The sequence below is a fragment of the Larus michahellis genome, chromosome 1 (assembly GCF_964199755.1).
Source record: "Larus michahellis chromosome 1, bLarMic1.1, whole genome shotgun sequence".
Taxonomy (NCBI): Eukaryota; Metazoa; Chordata; class Aves; order Charadriiformes; family Laridae; genus Larus; species Larus michahellis.
Window position 1 is genome coordinate 204,872,750 of NC_133896.1, and position 20,987 is coordinate 204,893,736.

The 20,987-nt window shown below is 42.7% G+C and overlaps 1 protein-coding gene across 9 annotated transcripts in view; it reads right to left on the minus strand.

Annotated features, from left to right (window-relative positions):
• Nucleotides 1-20,987, minus strand: part of ELMOD1 (ELMO domain containing 1) — a 56,013-nt gene that overhangs the window by 28,725 nt on the left and 6,301 nt on the right. For 2 of the 9 annotated variants that reach the window (XM_074570312.1, XM_074570263.1), the window contains exon 1: nt 16,100-16,257. The exons of 2 other annotated variants lie outside the window; for them this stretch is intronic. The gene's annotated coding sequence lies outside the window, so the exon portion shown is untranslated. Of the gene's footprint in view, nt 1-15,926; nt 16,258-16,418; nt 16,561-18,158; nt 18,205-20,987 lie in introns of those variants that run through there. 5 more of the 9 variants (XM_074570283.1, XM_074570331.1, XM_074570303.1 and 2 more) reach the window with 5 other exon arrangements.

Genomic DNA, 20,987 nt, shown 5'->3' on the forward strand with positions numbered 1-20,987 from the left:
TAACTTTCCTGGTGACCAACTTTATTTTAAGATCTCCTATGTATCGTTTAATAGATACAGTTGACTAAGTTGTCCATCCGTTCTGACATCTGGTGTCCTACAGTTTATTTTCATTATGATTACAATTTAGTTCCAGTAAGAGAGGAACAGGAAGAATTCGGGAAGAAACATCATAAATATAACCCTGCCTATGTACTGCAGACTCTTCCCACTCATCACCTCTTTACTTCAGATTTCTAAAATGGAGTATTTACGTACTAAGAGATACAGACTTCTCAATATTGCCATCTTTCATACCCTGTAAAAGGCAAGAAGACATCCTTACTTGCTGCCAGAAAACAGAGTACTGTTACACATGTCTGCTGTTGGGACAGCTTCATCCAAGACTTAAAGTTCAAGCTCTGTACTAGTACAAACCACACACAAAGGCCTGAAAGAAAGTTCTGCTGTTAAGAAATCATTTAAGAGTCCATGTTTTGTCAGCACTGCATGCCAGCATGCTGAAAAATACCTGAAGGCCTTCAAAATCTGGCCTCTTTTGTCACAAAGTTATAAATGGAGAGAATCTCAAGTAGGTATTCTTTTGCAGGACCTACCAGCACTGATAGGATAAAAATCTTCTTACCCTACCTTGTTCTGATATTATTTCCCTTTTGTTAACTTACATTATGCTGTTGCCTGCTGACAGGAACAGAACAAGTGTTTAAGTTCAGAAAAATGCAGCTATCTTGTTGGATTACATCACATACAGCTTGCTAAATATATATAATCCCTGAACTGTTAAAGCTTCATTCATTTATATTGTTTTTGACTGGCTGAATCGTGTTGCTGTCCCCTGAATACAGCTATAATTGGTGCTGGCTGCAGTGACACCTGCTTGCAAGGACAGAGTCGCTAACATCAAACTCCGGTTCATTAATGAACACAGTGGGCAGGCTCCTAACACTTCCTGCTACAGCTTTTGATAGGTCTTCAACAACAGCAAGCACAGGGAGTACGGAAGATCAGCAAAAACTGGAGGGGATGTAACCTGCTCCCCTTCTCCAACCTAATAACTTACTGTTTAAAAGATACAGTTTGTGAAAGATTCTCACAGCTAAGTCTCAGCTTTTTAGCATCAAGTTGAACAAAGTAAGCTTCGCTGCAACATTTGACCTATAAGGGCAGCAGTGTAAGGAACACGCCAGAAGTGCCAGGAACTGTCAAATCAACCCCCTCTAAAAGTGTGTGCTGGCCTCAGCCTCTGAGGTCAGCTCCTTCTTCATTCTGATCAAGGTCCCCGCTGAAAACGATGCTGCGTTCTTACTACTGCTTTAAAGGAAGTTCTACTTGGTTGAGCTCCAGAATTGGCTCATCCAAGCGCGGCATGGTAGGAGCGTCAAGATACTCTCCCTTCAAGAACAGTTACCAGCTATGGACAATTATAAATTTGTTTTGAATGCTCATTAAAAATTAGACTGTTTCTAAGACTGTATTTTAAGAAGCCAGTTTTGCTGTTCATAAACCCCCGCTTTCTACCCAGAAAGCTAATCTCAAAAGGAAGGTCATTGGTTGTAAAGAAAAAGCATAACTGACACAACAAGCATGGCAAACAGTTAAAAGTGCCAACTTTGGATCTCTTTACAAGCCCACCCTTGGAATTACAAAAATAATTCTCCTTGCTCTCTCCCTTTTAACTAAAAAGGGAGCAGGGGGTAAGTCACCAGAAAGAAATTTTATAGCTGATGCCAGCTATAATTCAGTCACCAGCTGAAATTTTATAGTCCTGATGCCACAGAAGTCAACATCAAAGCCCTCCAAACTTGGAGAGGAACAGTTCACCCTGCAGGCTTCAACAGCCAGTCCCCTACAGCACAGGCACGGCCAATAACTAGGTCCATGGAAAGGCTATGGACATAAAAGCAGTTTCCTCCACTGGAGCACAAAACAAATTCCACCTGACTCTACCAAGAAGGTTTTCAAGACCTAGAGGCAAGACTTACACTACAAACAAAAGTACAGACAGTCTATACTGCTGTCTTGGTCCATAAGGTAAAAAGTTTGCCTCAATGTCTGGCAGACAGGCTTTGTAAATGCTGTCGTCTGCTAAGTACAGGGACAGACATTAATGTTATGCCCTGTGATTCTTGCGACGATTCACTTATGTTGATATCATGGTTTGGGCTGTGCTTGGCCACTGAGTGCTTCTGTTTTACCTCAAACAAGGACAGTGGACACACACATACATTAAGCTATTGACATCCTGGCTAGACTGGGAGGCCAAATCAGAAGGCAAGAATTTACAGTCATCTTCAAACAAGTAGGACTGTAGGGCAGCATTCCCCATTTCCATATACCTCCATAAATGGTCCTCTAGGGGATTTTAGTAAATAATTTCTGTAAAGAAAACAGCTTATAAACTCTTTAAAAAGATTGTTACCACAATTCACAGCTGAGTAAGTTCAAATAATCATAAACCTGTAGGCCTAATAAGACCTTTGCAAGACCTAATGAGATGGGTCCAGAGAAGGGCTGCAAAAATGATGAGAGGGCTGGAGCACATCTCCTATGAGGACAGGCTGAGAGAGTTGGGGTTATTCAGCCAGGGGAAGAGTCCAGGGAGACCTTACTGCAGCCTTTCAGTACTTAAAGGAGGCTTATAAGAAAGATGGGGACAAGTGTTTTAGCAGGTCCTGTTGCGGTAGGACAAGGAGTAATGGTTTTAAACTAAAAGAGGGAAGGATTCAGGCTAGATATAAGGAAGAAATTTTTTACAACGAGGGTGGTGAAACACTGGCACAGGTTGCCCAAAGAGGTGGTAGAGGCGCCAGCCCTGGAAACATTCAAGGTCAGGTTGGACGGAACTCTGAGCAACCTCATCTAGTTGAGGATGTCCCTGCTCATTGCAGGGGGGTTGGACTAGATGACCTTTAAAGGTCCCTTCCAACCCAAACTATTCTATGATTCTAATTTCTGCCAACCTCTTTTCCACTCAAAATGTAATAAGTTTCTTTTAAGTGAAAAAAAAAAAAAAGAAATAGAGTCCCATACAAAATAAACTAGTACTCTATTTTACTTCCAGTAAAGTTGTTAAAGCACCTCAGTCAACAAGATGAGCATCTCTAGCTTTGGATGACATTTACATGCCATCAGAGTTTGACAGAAAAGTTTCTGTCAATTACCATTAGGTGTGCTTAGAAAAAGATGCATTTGTGGTCAGGGAGAGGGACTTGACTTATAGCCTCCTCTTTTCTTAAGGAAAGAGTTTCCTCAGCAAGTTTAGTGTCTGCAGATCAGGAAGGCTTTCAAGGTCCACTTGAGGGAAAGGAAGACACATATGAGAAAAAGATTTCTATGAGCGACAGATAATCAGGGTGATGAATGTTTGTGAGCTTGTTGAAAGAAAGAGTGCAACAATTACACAATTCAGTTGAGAAGTTGACAGAAGTTACAGGTTTGGGGAGACAAATACAAGTGTCTGAAGACCCAGCTTCCTGCACTTTTGAAATACCACTTTTGTTAGAGAGGGCCAGACTTGCAGCAGGATACCCAGAGCCAGCAGGCACCCAGTGGGGAGCAGCCTGTTGGCCACAGCACTCACCCACCACTCTGAGACACTGAGTTTATGCTTTTACTTGGTTTCACACTCATGTGAACTTGCAGCTGTGTTTTTCTGCAGCCTAAGAAGTTGTTCCAGCTTTAAGCTATACGCATTCACATTTTCTCACCAAGGAACCTGCAAGATATTTCCCCTCTTCTCCTTTTGTAGGCAGCTTTTCTGCCTTTTCTGATTTTAAGTCATGCAGCTGGAGGAAGCCTAAAGACGAGTAGGTTTGACTTTGTTAGCTATCTTTCACTAATTCCCAAGAAGTAGCTTACACCAACAATACAGATGCACCACTGAAAACCTCTTGGCCCAGTGTTAAAAGTTTGCCCTTTGGCACAAAGAGACTCATGTTCTAAGGCTCTAGATTGAGGACGATGGAGCAAGGACGCAGTTTGGATCTCCCATACACTTGAGTTTCTCAACTTGCTGGATTTTATCCCATACCACACCACTTCCATAAATCAACCTCCTCCTCCCTCCAGCAACACACCCACATACCCACTCACTGCCAATTGTTTCATCCGGTTTTATCTTAAACCGGACAGGAGCATCCCTGTCCAAAACTAGCTGTAGCTTTTCTTGGAGAGCAGCAATACGACTACAGTCACATAGAACAGCAAAACTATTGCAAGATCTGTCTCAAGATATGAATGAAGTTTTCCGTAAATAAATATTAACCATCTGAATTCTTGTGACTCTATGATATTTTAAGTAGTACAGCAAAACATGCATCAATTTGAAAGGTTAACAGTTGCTGGAGGCTGAAAGAAGCCAAGAGTAAGCCTTAAAACGTCACCTCTATCTGAAGCTGAGGGTTTACTTTGTCTTTAAGAAAGCTGCAGATACAGCTGAGGGAAAGAGTTGTGTTATTTAATATAAGTCAGCATATTCGCAGAGTAAAATCCAAAGGAAAGGTATGTCTTGCAAGACATTGTTTGTCTTGCAAGCTAATGACTCACCTGGCATATTGCAAACATTTTTAGAAGGTTTATATTCTAATTATAAAGAAAGAATAGTATGCTGAAGAGACAAATCATCAGAACCATTAAGATGAGCAGGCTGAATATAGGACATTATTTATGTGGATCATTAGATTACAGTTCATCCAAACTTCCCTCCTCACAAAAACCAAAAAGGACATATGTTTGAAGTAGAAGGCAGTAATTGCATCAGTCATCTTGAGTGCAGAGGAAAAAAAATATAAATAATTCATTTATTTTTAGGTTTAGATGTTACAGTTTCAAAGTAGGTTCTTCTGAGCTGAATGCCACCAACTACCATCATGATGTTGATTTCAGGTTGCAACTTTTCTTTCCAATAGCATCCTGCGTTGCCACCTATCTCTTATTCACCTCAAAAACCTATGTGTATTCATTTGTGAAGGACAACGATCTTGAGCCTTATGTCACCAAAAGTGTTTTGCTACTGTATATTCCATTTTTTTTGCTGATGGGGGAAACGTTAATCCTGAACAACAATCTATGATAACTGGAATTAGAAAGGGGAAGAATAGCTGATACACATTATGAAATGTCCCTTGAGGTCCTGGTGGATAGCAAGCTGGCCACAAGCCAGCAGTATGCAAAGACAGACAACAGCACCCTGGGCTGCATGAACACAAGCAGAGCCAGTACGTAGATGGAGGGAAGGGATTATCTCCCACTACTCAGGACTCTTTTGACCACATTTAGACACTGTCTTGTTTATTTCTGGGGCCCAAAACTAAAGACACCAATAAATTGGAGAGAGTTAAGCAGAGGCCACTGAGATGATGGGGCAGATGAGCTTGTTCAGCCCAGGGCAGAGAGAGTTTTTGGGAGACCTAACAGAACCTCCAGAGGTCATCAAGAAATCTTAGATGGACTCTTGACAGCAGTACAGGGCAGGAAGGTGAAAACCAACAGGCATAAACTTAAAACAGGAGAGGTTCAGCCTGGACATAAGGTGACATTTTTTCCCCCCCAAGAGGACAGTCAGGCAGTGGCACAGGCTGCCCAGAGAGGCTGTGACTCTCCATCCTTTGATGTTTCAAGCCCCAACTGAATGAGGCCCTGAGAGGCCTGACCTCAGAGCTGACCCTGCTGTGAACAGGAGGCTGGGCTGGAGACCCTCTGAGTTCCAGCCTTTGTTTCTCTGCTTCCCCCACAGTCACTCTTATGGGGAGATCTCAGATACCCTGAATTACACCCAAGTACTCTATGCAACAGACAGGGTGCCCAAGACCTTGCTATTTTATTAGTTTAAGACCTACCAGCTTCTCGCTAAAATCCTTTATAATTTGCAGCATTTCCCATGAAACAAGCTTAGCTTGAGGATGGAACGAGACTACTCCCTCTACCTCATCTCTCCCCACTGCTCCCACCCAAAAGCCTCCCCCATTCCATTTGACCATAAACAACTAATTTTAAGGGACATACAATTCAAGAATAAGAGTCTACAAGAGTCATGCCAGTATCAATATAACACACAAAACCCCCAGATACAAATAAAACGCCAATGGCTGTAGGACCCCAGTTTGGTCAAGCCATACTAATTCTCAGCAAGCACTGTTTATCACTCTATCCCATGGAATAGACACATACCTACTTGCACCTTCCAACTTCCATTGATGCCCAAGGTGGAACAGAAGTCACTTAAAATCTATTATAAAACCCCAGTAAAAACAGAGGATCTTTGACAACCTTAATTGCAGCATGGTCATTTATAGGTCTTTGACTGTTGCAGCAAGAAGAGTCTGTAGACCTCTCCAACTCAGAACATATCCTGGGAAACTGCTCTGTTGGCAAAAAGGCTCTCAGGAACAGGTCGCCTCAAACCCCAGTTCCATGGAGTTCAAAAGCCCTTTGTGTTGGCTTAGAAGTGGACTTGCCTAACACCAACAGATACCACCACCAACAGGACCTACCTCAAAGATCAACAGTGGATGCCTGTTTTGTGTGAGCTCAGTTTCCCATCTCAGTACAGAAGGGTATTTTCATTTCTTTGTGCCGAAGAGGAGGCTGTATTAACTTCAGGTGTTCTTTAAAAGAAAGTCTTGGAACAAAATGTCACACTTGATTGATGAAGCTAATAAGCAAGACTTGACTTCAGTCACGCTGTCACAGGTAATAAGATTTTTTCCTCTCCTAATCTCCATCACACATTGACATTTTATGTTTCTGTATTTCACTAGGAGAATGAGCAAAAGGCTAGACATAAAGTCAAAATTCACTGAATTTTAGTCCTATCTAAAAGAGCCTGTGAGCATGAGCACATACAACACAATTAAGCAATACAAAGAAAGATCCCCGAATAAAAGCTTAAAAATCACAGCAGAGTTGGGCTGGGGGGTGGGGTGGGAAAACACAAAAACCCCCTTCCCCCAGGCCACAGAACAGTACTTTGAAAATCTCTGCTTCTGTAGTCCTAACTTATCACTTCACTTCAGTCCTTTACTGCCTTTTTAAAGTGGTAAATAGCATCACAGGTATAAGACAGAAACAAGGAAGCATCAAGAGGGTCTTACAACACCTGTAAAAGACAGTCACACAGGACTGCATTTCAAACCTCTCATGGCAAGTTACCTCTAACACCATCCAGTTCAGCCTACACGCTGCAATTCCTCAGCAGATTTTTTGCTCAGTGATAACCCACGGTCTGATGAAGTTAACATCAACCCAAAACTCAGCATTGTAGAAGCTTCTCCACAGTCCATTGTTGATCTCTGCCCTTTAAAAGAAAAACACTATGGTTCTGTACCTAGCTTTTTAAAGCAAACTAAACCCCAAAAATTCAACAAAGGAGATGTACAGGCATACAGACATATTTTGCATGCAGAACTGTGGCAATACTCTCCTTCTACCAATTTCTATTAACTCTGCTCTATTACAATGTTGAAAGATGTTGAGGACAAAATTATATGAAGTCACTTCAGGTCACCAGTGAAGACTTCACAGGGTACATTCTATTTCTAATACTAAATATGAAGTTAAAAAGCAGAGGAAGCTCTCCACACCCCAGAGTACTGTAAACTTCTAGAAATGTAATCAGATGCTTTTAACTTCAACAGGAATTAAAGCACCCAAGTGTTGTCTGTGTCTATTATGTTTCTTACTTCACTTACTGAGGAAAGTGTATTTCATCCAGAAGAGGCCTGAGTAAATGATGTATCAGCTAAAAATAAAGTCTCATGCTTGAAAACAGCCCTCAACAACTTCCCCCTCACCCCTGCATGCATTATAAAAAGGCATCATTTTTAGCCACTTCTTACGAACTTTCAACTTGATCACTGATGAGTTCATCCAGGAGAACAACAGCATCATCTGGGTGGCTTGTGTGTGCCTACATGGTTTACAGTGCAATGTGTCTGGCCTACTTGCCCTGTTTCCAGACAGACTGTACAACAGCTTGTACTGCAAGGAAGTATGTTCTAAATAAAACATCACACTTTGTAGCAACATTCTTTCAAGTTTAGAATAAAACCTACAAGGCTGGATGCATAAAATCCAAAGAGGCTGCTTGGTTAGCTCCCAGACTAATTACTGCAGAAGCTCCATGGAAAAAACCCTAAAGTGACTATTTCCAAAAGTGAATGACTGATGCTCATTTGCCTTCCCTTCTTGGTTTCCACCTCATTGCCTAGATGACAGGACAGTACAAGGTAAAAGGCAAAGATGAAGCATTCACTTGCTACCAAAATTAACTGAAGTCTAGATTTGCTTTAGAGCCCTACCAATTTCCAACACACAGTAGTTTATGGGGAAGAAACATCTTCCTATCAATGGGTCACATGCAGGTCTGCAATGTCAATAGAATTACACCAGAGATGCTTACTCTGTCCTTTCCCCTACCTTTCTAACATCTGTTGTATTTGCTTGGACCAGGGACAGTTAATTCAGCCATGATACAACCTCACACCAAGCATCAGCCTGAAAACATGTAGAACTAAGGACTTTCATATTTATTTTGTTAACTGACACAAACACACACAAAAAATAAAAATAAAAAAAGGACAAGGACACCAGACGTGTCAGGACAAAGGCCAGACAATGCTTTCAGGTTGGAGGATCATAAAGCAATTAATTTACCCAGGAACTTGGTGAAGGTCAGGCATAATTCATAATGACCTAATAGAAAATTGTTCCATGTGGTGCCCAGTTTTCCCATCACTGCATCCAGATTACTTCAGTGTGCAAGCAACAACTTTTCCATGCAGCTGTCTGAGACAGACACGCAAAAGTAGGGTACGTAAGAGTTTCTGCATGTCCTTCTGTGGTTTTACAGATGCCCTGTTCTCTAAGACAGAGTTCAAGAATAATGATCTCCCATGCAGTAAGCCAGTTAGACGATGTCATGAAGCACCACATTGTGAAACTGAGCATCCTGTAGCAAGCGTTACACACCAGCTGTTAGCTACCCGAGGTCCTGCAATCTGTAGAGGGACAACATTAAATGAGTAACACACTTAACCTGCAATCAAGAGGGCTAAAAATCCCACTGCAGTTTTTCGCAAACTTCATGGCCTATTATTTCACCTCCTGTTTGCTGCTCAGTGAGATGTTCTGCATCCCAAGGGGCAGGAAACCAGGACAGCTCCAAGTACATGACCTTGCCGGAAGTTCTGGTTACGTGCTCGCTGCCCAGAAGAACATCTGCAGGGTAGATTGCTCTGGTTTTACCAGTGTCTGGGGTGAGAAGAAATGGAAGAAAAAATCTCTTCTGCCCATAGAAACCAGAAAGTTTTCTTACATTGCTGCAATAAATATTGCAAATTCCAGGCTTTGATTAAAACAGATTTAAGGCCTTCGTTAGAGAAAAGTTTTGAATGCTAACATGTTTAAAAAAAAATAAATCTCTTTAGGGGTATCTTCCCAAGTCTGTTGTTACAGACTTTGTATCAGCAGCTATCACTTTACTCTTCAACTTGAAAATTCACAAGTTTCTTCCAAAATTTTAGTTTCCATTAACAAGGATTATGAACAACTGTAAAAGCAACTGTATTTACACTGACTTCACTCTTCTGTAGCTCAAGCTAACTCCAAGCAGCACCAAAGTCAAGCACTGCTTCTATAAGTAGTGGAGAAAGCAAGCTAGAATGGAGTTTGCTGTCAGGGACAGTCACAACAAGGAGAGGTACAGTAACACAAAAACCCCTCTAACATGACAAAGCAAAAGGAAAAGGTGATGAAGATCTGCAAAATGAAAAGATGGAAAGAATAGTTTGAAAGTCAATAAAGTTATACGAGCTGGTGAGCAAGACTGATGAAACACACTTCCAGGCATGGCCTAGGAACCATCTTTCTGTGGTAATTGCACAAGGTATCCTTTCTCAACCAAGTAGGAGAAAAGTCAAGGGAAGTGTGACCTGCCATGGTGCTCTCCTTCCCTCTGCCACTTCCTGCTTGGTCCTACTGAGCACTTGCTTTCTTTTAGGTGCTCACTCTCAGATAGAAAACGATGCTGAAAGAGATTTGATACCAGAAGATTGGAAAGGGTGGAGAAGACAGTGTGGGAAGAGAAGAGAAATGGACACGAAGACCCTTGGAAACTGTTCCTGCAACACCATTACCGAGGGGGAAGAAGAACAAAACAGAGCCAGGAAGAATACAAACTGGGACAGGATGATTGGCAGCACTGCCATAACACACTTATTCTTAACACAATGCAATACTGAAAGCCTTCTTCCCTCAGCATGTCTTTCTACTTAGAATAATGGGGCATACATTTTTTATAGTCCTACTTTTTACCTTATAAATGTGAGGTGATAGTTAGAAAAACTTTAAAAGAAAATAAGTAAACCAGTTTCCTCAATGCTTGCAGCAGACACAGACATAATAATTCAGCCATATGAATTTATCTCATCCTTGAGATGGCAACCTGTATGGCATAGCACAACATGCAGACACGAGTTTTCTGCAGATTCAGTGGGTTGGTTGTTTTCAGTGAGGTTTTCTTTGTTGTTGTTGGTTGGTTTTTGGACTGGATGGTAACCACAATCTCATCTTTCGTGCTTAGATCTAGTCCCAGATTGCTTGGTTTGCGTATGATGTTAACTGGATGTTCAAGATGCACAAGAGCAAGAGCACTTCCCCTTGCTCACGCTGTGCCACTCAGCTTCCCCTCTGGAAGAAAAATATCCCTCAGTTTCAAATAATTCCCACAATGCAATCAACTGGGGGGGTGGGGAGAAAAGCCACTCCAGCTTAAACAACCTATAGTATAAAAACACTAATGCTGAAACATTTTTCCCTTCCAAAGGGAAACCCCTGTCCAGCTGTTCTTGGGTATCTCATTTGTATACAGGTGCCTAAAGACTCAAAAAATGTTGTATAAAAACAATAAGCCTGACCTAAAACCACTTGTACTGTAGGTGGTCAGGACAAACAAGGTTGAAAGAAGAACATGACTATCTCAGATCCTTGGAGATATCATTGTGGTCCCCCACCAAATAGTTGGGGCAGATCGCACGGCCTTTTCTTAATTTGTACCTAAGATATGTCCTGTTTTCCATATCTTCCTCTGGGAGCACCATCACTCCTCTCCCTTCCTCAAATGGTTCAGCAAGAACTCCTCTTTTCCTCCTTCAATCCATCTGTTCTCCTCAGGCTGCTTTAACACTGACAGCGTGAAGGCCTAGCAAGCCCAGATTAAGAAACCCCACATTGATCTTAGCGTTTCAGAGGCACAACCTGCTTGATGGCACACATCCAAGCCAATGTTGATATGCATGTAGCTTTGCGAAGGCAGAGTGGGAGAGGGAATAAGAGACTTGCTCTTATAACTGCCTACCAGAGCTATGGAAGAGGACTACGGTTTCCATGATCACAGGACTGCTTTGTACTAAGGTGGCCAATTCCTATCACCTGCATGTCCACCCGATTGTGCAAGTATTATCAGTGCAGTAACAAATTGTTTATAGAATTGTTTGGGTTCGAAGGGACCTTTAAATTTCATCTAGTCCAACCTCCATTGCTACACCATTGACAAGTCTCAATACCCCGAAGCATCCTGGAGGACAATGAAAGGTAGGGATTTACTTTTGGTTTTACATATGAGTAACACTACTACTAAAAAAAAAAATAATAAAAAAAAAATCAGTGGCAAAACTTCTGTTTGTTATCAGTGCAATCTGGAACTGGCTGCAGGAGCCCTTACTCAATATGCTGATCCCAGTAGCATCACAATTTTGGGGTCCTATGAAACTTATCACTTCACTTTTGGCAGACTCAAACACAGGCACACAACATGGGCTTGTGTGGTAAACGGTATGTCCACTAAGGAATAACTGTTGTGTTTGTGAAATTGATAGCCAGTTGTACACAGTCCTAAATAAGCATTCTTTACAGAAACAGCCTTTCTTTCTTATGCACCTTCAGAAGGCACCAGTTAACTGTGAGTGGATTAGCAGCATGATACAGGGAGCTGTAGAGACAGGACCTCACAGAACTAATTTTCTTGGGTTTGGTCACGTCCCTTAACCTCTCTGCCTGGGCATCCTTCCCTGGAGAAGCAAAATACATACCCACCACAGGAGCTACAGCAGTGCATATAAGATCAACAGAAGTGTCTCTGCTGAGGAAAAAAAATGGTGCCAAGCATTTGAAATTGAAACTACATATATGGGGGTGAAGGCTGTTCTTAAACAAAACACCCAATATGGATGCTGGAGTAGCTCCAGTCTGGTCCCTGGGACTGAATGCCAGGTTGCAGTTGGTGTGCTCCCAAAACAGATCCTCCCATATATTCTCAGGTGCTCCAAGACTAGTCCACAAAGTGAACTGAAGAACAAAAAGGCAGGGACAGCTGGGACATTTGCTTCAAAAACACACTGTCTCAGCTAAAACATTAGTGTAGACATGTATATTAAGACTAAAAATGCCTGTGAAGTAACTGTAAGTACAATACCACCAGAGACAGGGAAGCTCACAGGTATGTGCAGCTTCCTGTAGACACAGGCATGAGAACCACAGTATCCTGTGCCTCCTAAATCTGCTCTAACAAGTTGCAATTTCACCTGCTCAATCTGATGATAGTTTTCAATTACAGTTTTTGCAGCCCCTGTATTTCTCCTGTTCTCCAGGCTCCTCTATACATCTGTGACAGCAGCTGGCTGAACCAGAACAGAGTGCTCAGCCTGAGGACCTGCAGACAGATTAGGACATGTTAAAAACACCGCACCCAACCACTTGGTTCCACTCAGGTACTACACCTACTATAAGCGCTGGAAACTATCTTCTTGAAGGGCATCTTGGCTGTAACAGAAAGCAGTGAAGCATTTGCTCACGTTTTGCAGGGGTGTGGAATGTAGGACTCCAGAACGAACTGCCAGAAGGCTTTGAAGACAACAAACTTGGTGTGGGGGTCTTCATTGGTTCTATGCTAAAGTGGATGAGAACTGCTCACTCAATTACAGCTGAGAGGTACTCTTAAGAAACCAGTATCTTTCACACATGACTCAGTAATTGACCGTGAGTGCTCCCAGAGCAGGACTCCTGGTTTAGTTTCATTGAGAGAGTTCAGGTCTCCTGTCTACTGCTCGGAGACCTGAACCAGCATGAGGCAACTAGAGAAGGTCTCCAGAGGGTGTGTCAGGTACCCAAGCTGGATGTGAGCCAAACTGCTAGCATAAACATACCCAGAATTTGTTTCAAGGCAAAGTCAGACAGGACAGTTTTCCACTGAAATGCTTGCTTTGCCTTGAAAAGGAGGAGTGCTCACACAGTCCCACGTACCACTGAGAAGTGACTCAGGAAGCTGCTCCTGCAGCCTCTGCTGCCAGACTCCTCTTTCCACTGCCTGGCAGGAACAAGCAGCGTTTCCACCTCGGGCTCAGGCTTGGCAAATCCTGCGGTGCAGCACAGCTCAGCACTCGAGCTCATGTTATGTGGATGCCGAGGATGCTAAGCCTGAACCATAGCCTCAGTCCTGCACTACCACAAACCATTCTCTGCATCAATCTCATTTTTCATTTTATTTTTCCTTACTTTATCCTTCTTTCCTAGTTAAAATCTCACCACCTGACTTCCTTCCCAGTATTCCAGCAAACTCTACCCTCTGTAAAGCACCGGAGTTTACTCTTCTTGCCTCCTACCCAAAGCTTGCATTCAAGAAGGGTACCATATTCCATGCAGTTTTTTGGCCTACATCACAGAGCAAAAGATTTCAAAGGAATGTCAAATAAAACAAGCCTTCCAATCAAGAAGGCTGAGCAGATGTTCATAACAAAAATTAAAAAAAAAATAAAAATAGAGTCTCATGAGCCAGAGGACATTAAATCCAACAAGATTCAATCTTCAGGCAGCCCAAGCTTGCGCTTCTTGCAATTTCATGCTAACACTTCAAATGACCCCTTGGGAAAAATAACGCTTGCCTGGCTCTGTATACCACTTATGCGCTGTCTGTACACTAAACAGAATTTTTGTTAACATTGGTCACAGCTGATCACACCTTTACCGTAAGCAGAAGTTCTCCGGACAGCTTTAAAATACAAGATGCTTTAAATACCAGCAGCATTCTGGAGCCCTACACACACTAGCATTTGTGCAACAGCATTTTCTCTACTTCCATCACTGCAAGCAGCAGCAAGACTCTGTTTGCGCAGGGGAGATGATAGATAACAAAATAACCACTTAATGCAACATAGCCCTGAAGTTACCCCCTTTAAGTATAGCTTAGCTCAAGGGGCTGTAATTCCTCACAAGAGTGACAGAAAGATGTGTGATCAGAGGAAATTCTTGGGTTCACAAACGTCAGTGCAGCTAATGTGATGCTGTCCCATGGCTAATAAAGTCCTGTCTCAAGAGCCAAGCAGGAAAAGGATTCATAGCCACTTTGGTTACATGCTTAGCTCTAGCAGGTTTGTACACTAGCAGAACATGTATTACCTTATATCAGAGAACTGGCAGGAAAGTTAATGAATTATTATTCGGTTACATGATTTTTCCATTGTTTAGGGCTTTCCTGGAAGTATTTTCTGCTGGTTTTCTGTCTAGAGTGATACATACGGCATCTGATGCTGTCACATGATTTCACCCCTGAAAATCATAGGCTTCCTGTCTTCGAGCATCTATTAGGCTTGGTGACAAGTCAAATGCTACAGCAATGTGGTTTTGCATTTGTTTTAGCTGAAATACTGCTTAAAATGATATGCAAATTATGAGAATTGAAAAAGTCAAAAGATATGATAGAAGTAAGTCCACCTGTTTGGTTTGGAAATGCCACGGTCCACATTTTTTAACTAAGTCAGAGAAAAGCAGGCTCCCCTTAGAATCAGTAAGTCTCTTCTGTACTTGTGCTTCACTAAAAATGCTAAATAGACATAAGTATGCAACACCTACCAAATTACTGCACATAGCAAGTCTTTTGCTGTTCTCATTTTAGGGAGACGAGATGTTCTTGTCAGAAGCACACTCAGCTGCTTCAACTATTCAGAGCTCTACCCATACAAAATAACGTTTTTTAAAAACGCGTAACAAAATGTTTGAAATGGAAGGCAAACAGTAAGCTTGCTGTAGTGCATAGGGATGATGCAGGATTTAAGAGATGCCATTTCTTCTATTCTACTTCATTTTAAGATAAATCAGGATGGGAGGGGCAGAAGAGAGAAGAATGAAACGCTGGATTTACTAAAGCATGCAAGCCACAAAATAAATTTCTTTCAGTTTCTAAAATGGCTCCTTTGTTTCAAACGCCTTTGTCACAAAAACCAGCTGCTTGTGATCTGACTGTTGAGTTGACTGAATTGGGACAAAGGTGTTGTTCTCTCCCCCCCCCCCCGCCCCCAAGCCCCCTTTTCCACTCCCATTCTGACATACACTTTAGCTACTCTGTTTTTAGCTGTTTTCATGGAAATAGTAAGAAAAGCCGAAACAGCGAGGACAAAGAGAAACATAAAAGACTACAGACACCAATCCTGGAGTTAACTCAGGAGCAAGTGTAACTTCAATACACAATGACCATGCCGGGGGGGGCGGGGGGGGGGAAGGGATGAAGGGGAAGCTGGAAAGAAGAGAGTGCCATGAAAAAAAAAATAATTAAAAAATCATCATTATCATGCCCACATATCATTGTAACTGAAGTCCATAGACTTCAGAGCTGCCGCGCACCGCGGCGACGGGGCAAGCCAGGCCGGTGGCCCCCTGCGCAGGGCGCGGAGCTCACTGCGGAGCCGCAGAGCTCTGCGCCCCGCTGCCGCCCGGCGCCGGCCTCCTCCAGCCGCCCCCTTCGCGAAACACGGAGGTTGGCGTAAAGAAGAAACATGAACAAAATTGGAAAAAATATTTTAAAAATTTTAAATCATCAAAAAAAACACAACGCAGCAAGCAAACACGCAAACCACCCAGCGCCCCCGCAGTTTTCTTACGCCGCAAGGTCTTCCCGCATTCAAAGGGGTAAAACTTCGCTCCCACCGCCGGGCGGAGGATGGAGGGCGGGGGGGGGACACGGGGACAGCGATGCGATGCCCGGAGCCGCCTCCCGTCGCTAGGCGACTCGCGGGGCCGCCGGTAGAGCCCGCCGCCTCCGCCGCGGACTCACCGCTCCGCGCCGCTACATCCCCGCCGTCCCGGGCCGTCCTCTCCTCGGCGGGCGGGTGCGGTGCTGCCGCCGCCGCCGCGATCTGGGTCACCCGGCGAAGGTGAGGAGGAGGAGGAAGAAGGCGGGTGGCGGTGCCGCCTACCGGCGAACGCGGGGGGAGGCTGCGGCGGGGACCGAACCCGCCCCGCGGGGAGGGGAAGGGGCCGGGGACCGCGGGCAACCGGCGCGTTGGCTCCCTTCGCGCCGGTTGCCCGCGGTCCCCGGCGCAGGATGGACCTCTCCACATTGGCATCCCCACATGAGACTGCAGCTTTACTACCTCATCTCTTATTCGCCTCATCTTCCGCACACCGAAGTAAGCTTTCAAGCCCAATTCCGTGCGTCAACGCAAACTAGAAGAGTAGTTCTTTCCCCTGCGTTACGGCAGCGTTTCTCATCGCTGCATCCCAATGACTTGCAACACACAGATCCTTGCTCCCAGTTATAGAATGGTTTAGGTTGGAAGGGACCTTAAAGATCACCTAGTTCCAACACCCTGACATGGGGGGGTGTTCCTTCCACTAGACCAGGTTACTCAAGGCCCCATCCAGCCTGGCCTTCAACACTTCCAGGGATGGGGCATCCACAACTTCCCTGGACAACCTGTTCCACTGTCTCACCGCCCTCAGTGAAAAATTTCATCCTCAGCCTGTGTCAGGGACTGCTCTGTCACTAGGTCAGAGGAGCCACTACAAGTCACAACATCTCCAAGTAGAGTAAACCCAGTGTTGGGGAACTTTTCAGGGGCTTCAGGAGCAGAGTTATGCTTCACAAAATAAGCTTGGGAACGGAGCTTTGTGAGACAATTCATTCATAATTACACAAGATGAGCATGAAAAGCCAGATCAATGCTACAGAAGTAGCCTTACCTTCCCAGATACCACACTCTCATCCACAAATGCAGAGGAATTTAAAACGTAAGCTGGAAAGACTCATTGACTCCAGTTCCTTACTGTTACAGCAAATATAGGGGATCAGACCAACAGGTTTGGAGCTTCCAGATGGCCTCCTGTCTGTTCTCTGGAATCCAGTACAGGGCTATGCTTTACTCATGCAGTGCCATTTCAGACTGGACTGGATTTTTACAAGCCCCTTGTTATCACATTGCAGTTCGATGTACCCATTCACTCAATATCTTGGGATGGAAGTTACCTGGATTACCATGCCTCGTATGTGCAGCATCATTGTTCTCATGGAAAGTTGAGGCAACACAGTATTTCAAAGCTAACAAGGGCCTGGATTAAAAAGATCTTTTGATTATAAGCAGTTAGAGAACATTTTACTATGCTATACTTCAGTTTTAACAGCATAATTATTTTTAATTTACAGCAAATGAAAGAAACAGTGCATTACAGCAGAAATATAGCCCGTATTTAGAAAAACAGATTAGAAAAAATAGACACAGGACCCCACTAGTTGAGCAATGTCACACTTTTCCAGCAATAGCTTCTACAGCCTGCTGCGTGTAATAAAAACCAGCAAGGTCACCTGCATGATTAATTTCATGGTGGAAAGAAGGTGACAGAAGCAGCAAAAAACCCGATAGCAACATACCTAGCTCAGATATTGGCGAAAAATCAAAAGCTCATGTCCCTCATGATTTTGGATGGAAGCTCTTGTTGTTGCACAATTTACTGGTAAAGACAACACCGATAAAGAGTACAGATGCTCTGCCCTTGTGAAGAACCTAATGTGTTTTGACATCATCCAGCACTTTTCTCAGCAGACGTACCACCCATGCGTTATCAAGTACACCATGGAGTTGCTTTTTAGTTAATGCTTTCATAGTATTATTTTGTTTTCTTTTTAACAAATAATATTTTCAATTTTGTGATAATACAAGACTGTGGCAGAAATACTTTAGCTATCCTTGTATTCTTTTACTTAAAACACACAAGACAAAGAATATATTTTACCTAACAATCCCAGTACTCCAAAATAGCCATAAAAGTTGTAGTAGGGAAAGACAAGGAAGGAATAAAAAGAAGCCCTCCCCTATTTACATAAAGAACTTTCTTACCTCAGTTTTCAAAATCCACAGTCCAGATTATCAATTTGTTTAGGTTTTGCTCAGGAGAATACAGGCTACTCTCAGCATAAATTAGAACCTTCTCAGGCTTCTTTCAATCCTCCTCAGCTGCCCTGGGCATCAGGGGACCCTTTTGCCAGCTGGGCATTATCAGGGTGTGATAAACCCCACCCTTGGCTTTTGGCTGCTAGCACTTTCTCTGAGACCTGTGGATCAGATAAAAGTTTTTATTTTTTGTTTCTTAGCATTTGATCTTCTGGGTCTATTAACCCAGGCGTGATTTAGGAGACCATAATACATCAGTCAACTGGTGACAGTGCCGTGCACTTAAAAGAACAGTGCTGTAATGGAAGCATTCTGCTAAGCATAATGATACTTGTGATATCAAAGGAACAATAGGGGATTAAGTACTGCAAGACCAGCTGCTGTGTTTCTTTATTACTTTGACTGAGCTGATCAAACTTTTTTGCTTGTATGGAAAAAGCTTTGCATTAAAAAGGCTATACCTTTCTCCTACTACTGGAGACACATGAAGTGTGTCTGGAACTCATCCAGTATTGAAACACGTGAAGTGTGGATACTGGAACACGTGAAGGAATATTTGCCCTCACTCCATAGGAATATCTGCCCTCACTCCATAGGAACAGGCATTGCACCTCTTGTCATTTGGAAACCTTTATGTTTATATGAAACTGTACTGGATCTAGGTGTTAGACCTCTGTAAGAAATGACCAAACACTAGTTTGTGGTGAAATGGAGCCTTTCCAAAGCAAGCAGATGACAAAACAATGCTGTAATTAGGGAGTCTGACGCTAACTACAGCTTTTGTCAAGATGTGCAGAGAAGAATCAAGCTCAGATTACCTTAGGTGTAGGATGGCATCAAGCAAACATCCAGCTATGTCTTCTGGGAGGTGTTATATGGTTCAGGTGAACAGGACACCCAGGTAAAAGTGCAGATGGGAGGACAACATTTGTCTAAGCACAGCTTGTCACCATTCTGCCCACATGCATTTGGGGTTTAAGTTACTTGCTGAAAAAGAATTTCCATAAGGATCGTTGCGGGGGAGGAATCAGGAATCTTGGAGGCTGCCAGTGGGAGCAGGACAGGTATGTTAACTATCATGAGCTCTGTAGTGAAATGAGTCTATAGTAAATCGATTTCCAGCTGCTGGACTCTACTATGTATGCAGCTGGCCAGGTGCTCCCAATACAGTTCTTAGTCCTACATCAGCACAGTCAGAGACTTATATATAGCTGCCTGGAACTTTATAGCTTACTTATAATAAATTAACAAAAATATATTAAAAATTTGGAAACAGACCCTCTTGGGGATCCATGAGAATGCAGAATCAGAGCACTAAACATCTGTATATTTGCTTATATGTAAGAATTATCACACTTTTGGAGCGATACTCATGTGCTAGCATGAGTTAGCATCTCTGTTTTATGTTTGAAACTGCACAATGTATGTACGAGCCATTTATTTTTACTATATATAATCATGTATATCCATGTTGGGATTTACTGTGGGATCTGGGGTTTGTAGTTCATTCGTCTGCATTCCAAGCAGTGCTCAGGTGGTGAGCATGATCCCGAATTATGTGAAGCAGTTAGGGATTCCCCTCTTTGGCCTCCATGTACATTCAAGTAGCTGCTGATTCCATTTCTAGGACAGTGTCCTGTGTAGTTGGCAGATGTATGGGGACATCCCTGCAGATATCTTACCCCCCCCGCCCAAAAATGCATTCCTACAATTGACCTGCAGAACGCTATAGGAGTGTGTTATAAAGAACTATCCTGACATGGTGAAGAGAAGGATGGGGTGACAAAATATATTTCCAATCTCTAACTTCTATAATTTTGTTTGCTTAAGAAATCTGGTTCCCCAAATTAAAAACTATTTTCTTGCTCCATCTGAGTATCTATTTCAAGTATTACAACGATTTCATAATCATTATGGTGCTTCATATCTGTGTCCGTGCTGTACTTTGAAATATTGAACAGCTGGCAATTCTTCGTGCTGAGCTCAGGACAAGTGTCAAATACAGGATTGTCCTGAGATGGTGTATTACATGCTTCTTGTTCACTGATATTATAGCAACTAAAGCAATCTGCACACAACCTTTATAATAATTTCTTAAGCCTCTCTCCTAGTTATTTTCTTCATTTACAGTGACACACTTTGTTTCACTCGTATTCCTTTGACTGAAGATGCTGTAAAGTTTAACACGGGAGACAATAACAAAAGCATGTAGATGATGATAACATGAGAGATGAAGTGTGTCAGGCTTGCTCATATAGCCTTTCGAGAGATGACAACTGAGTGAAGCAGCCAGTATGCTCATTTAGTTTACCCGTCTCTTGAAGCAAGGAATTTTGCCAGAGCAGACTTTGTCTATGTATGAATTAAGAGTATGTAATGTTATAATGTTTTAATTTAAATAATTCTGCTTGATACATCTATATAGAAAGAGCAAAATAAAGTGGTGTAGACATGAATTTCAAATAATGTATCCTAACAACGCCTGCTTTTTTATCTTAATAAAAGTGAACAAACTTGAATATGCTGATTAACATCAGACCGTGTCCTAATCTTCTTCGCTAAGACGAATACCAACCATATTACATCTGTGTCAAAAAGAAAGATTTGCATTTGTAATAGAGAATTTCTTTGAAACTAATTTTGAACAAGGGGGAAAAAAAGTGATGTGATCATTTTTTATCTGTTCTTCTTTTCGTTTATCCTCTGCCATTAATGAGATCCATACTCTGAATGCATATGCTACATTTCACTCAAGGATTACAAAGTGTTACACAA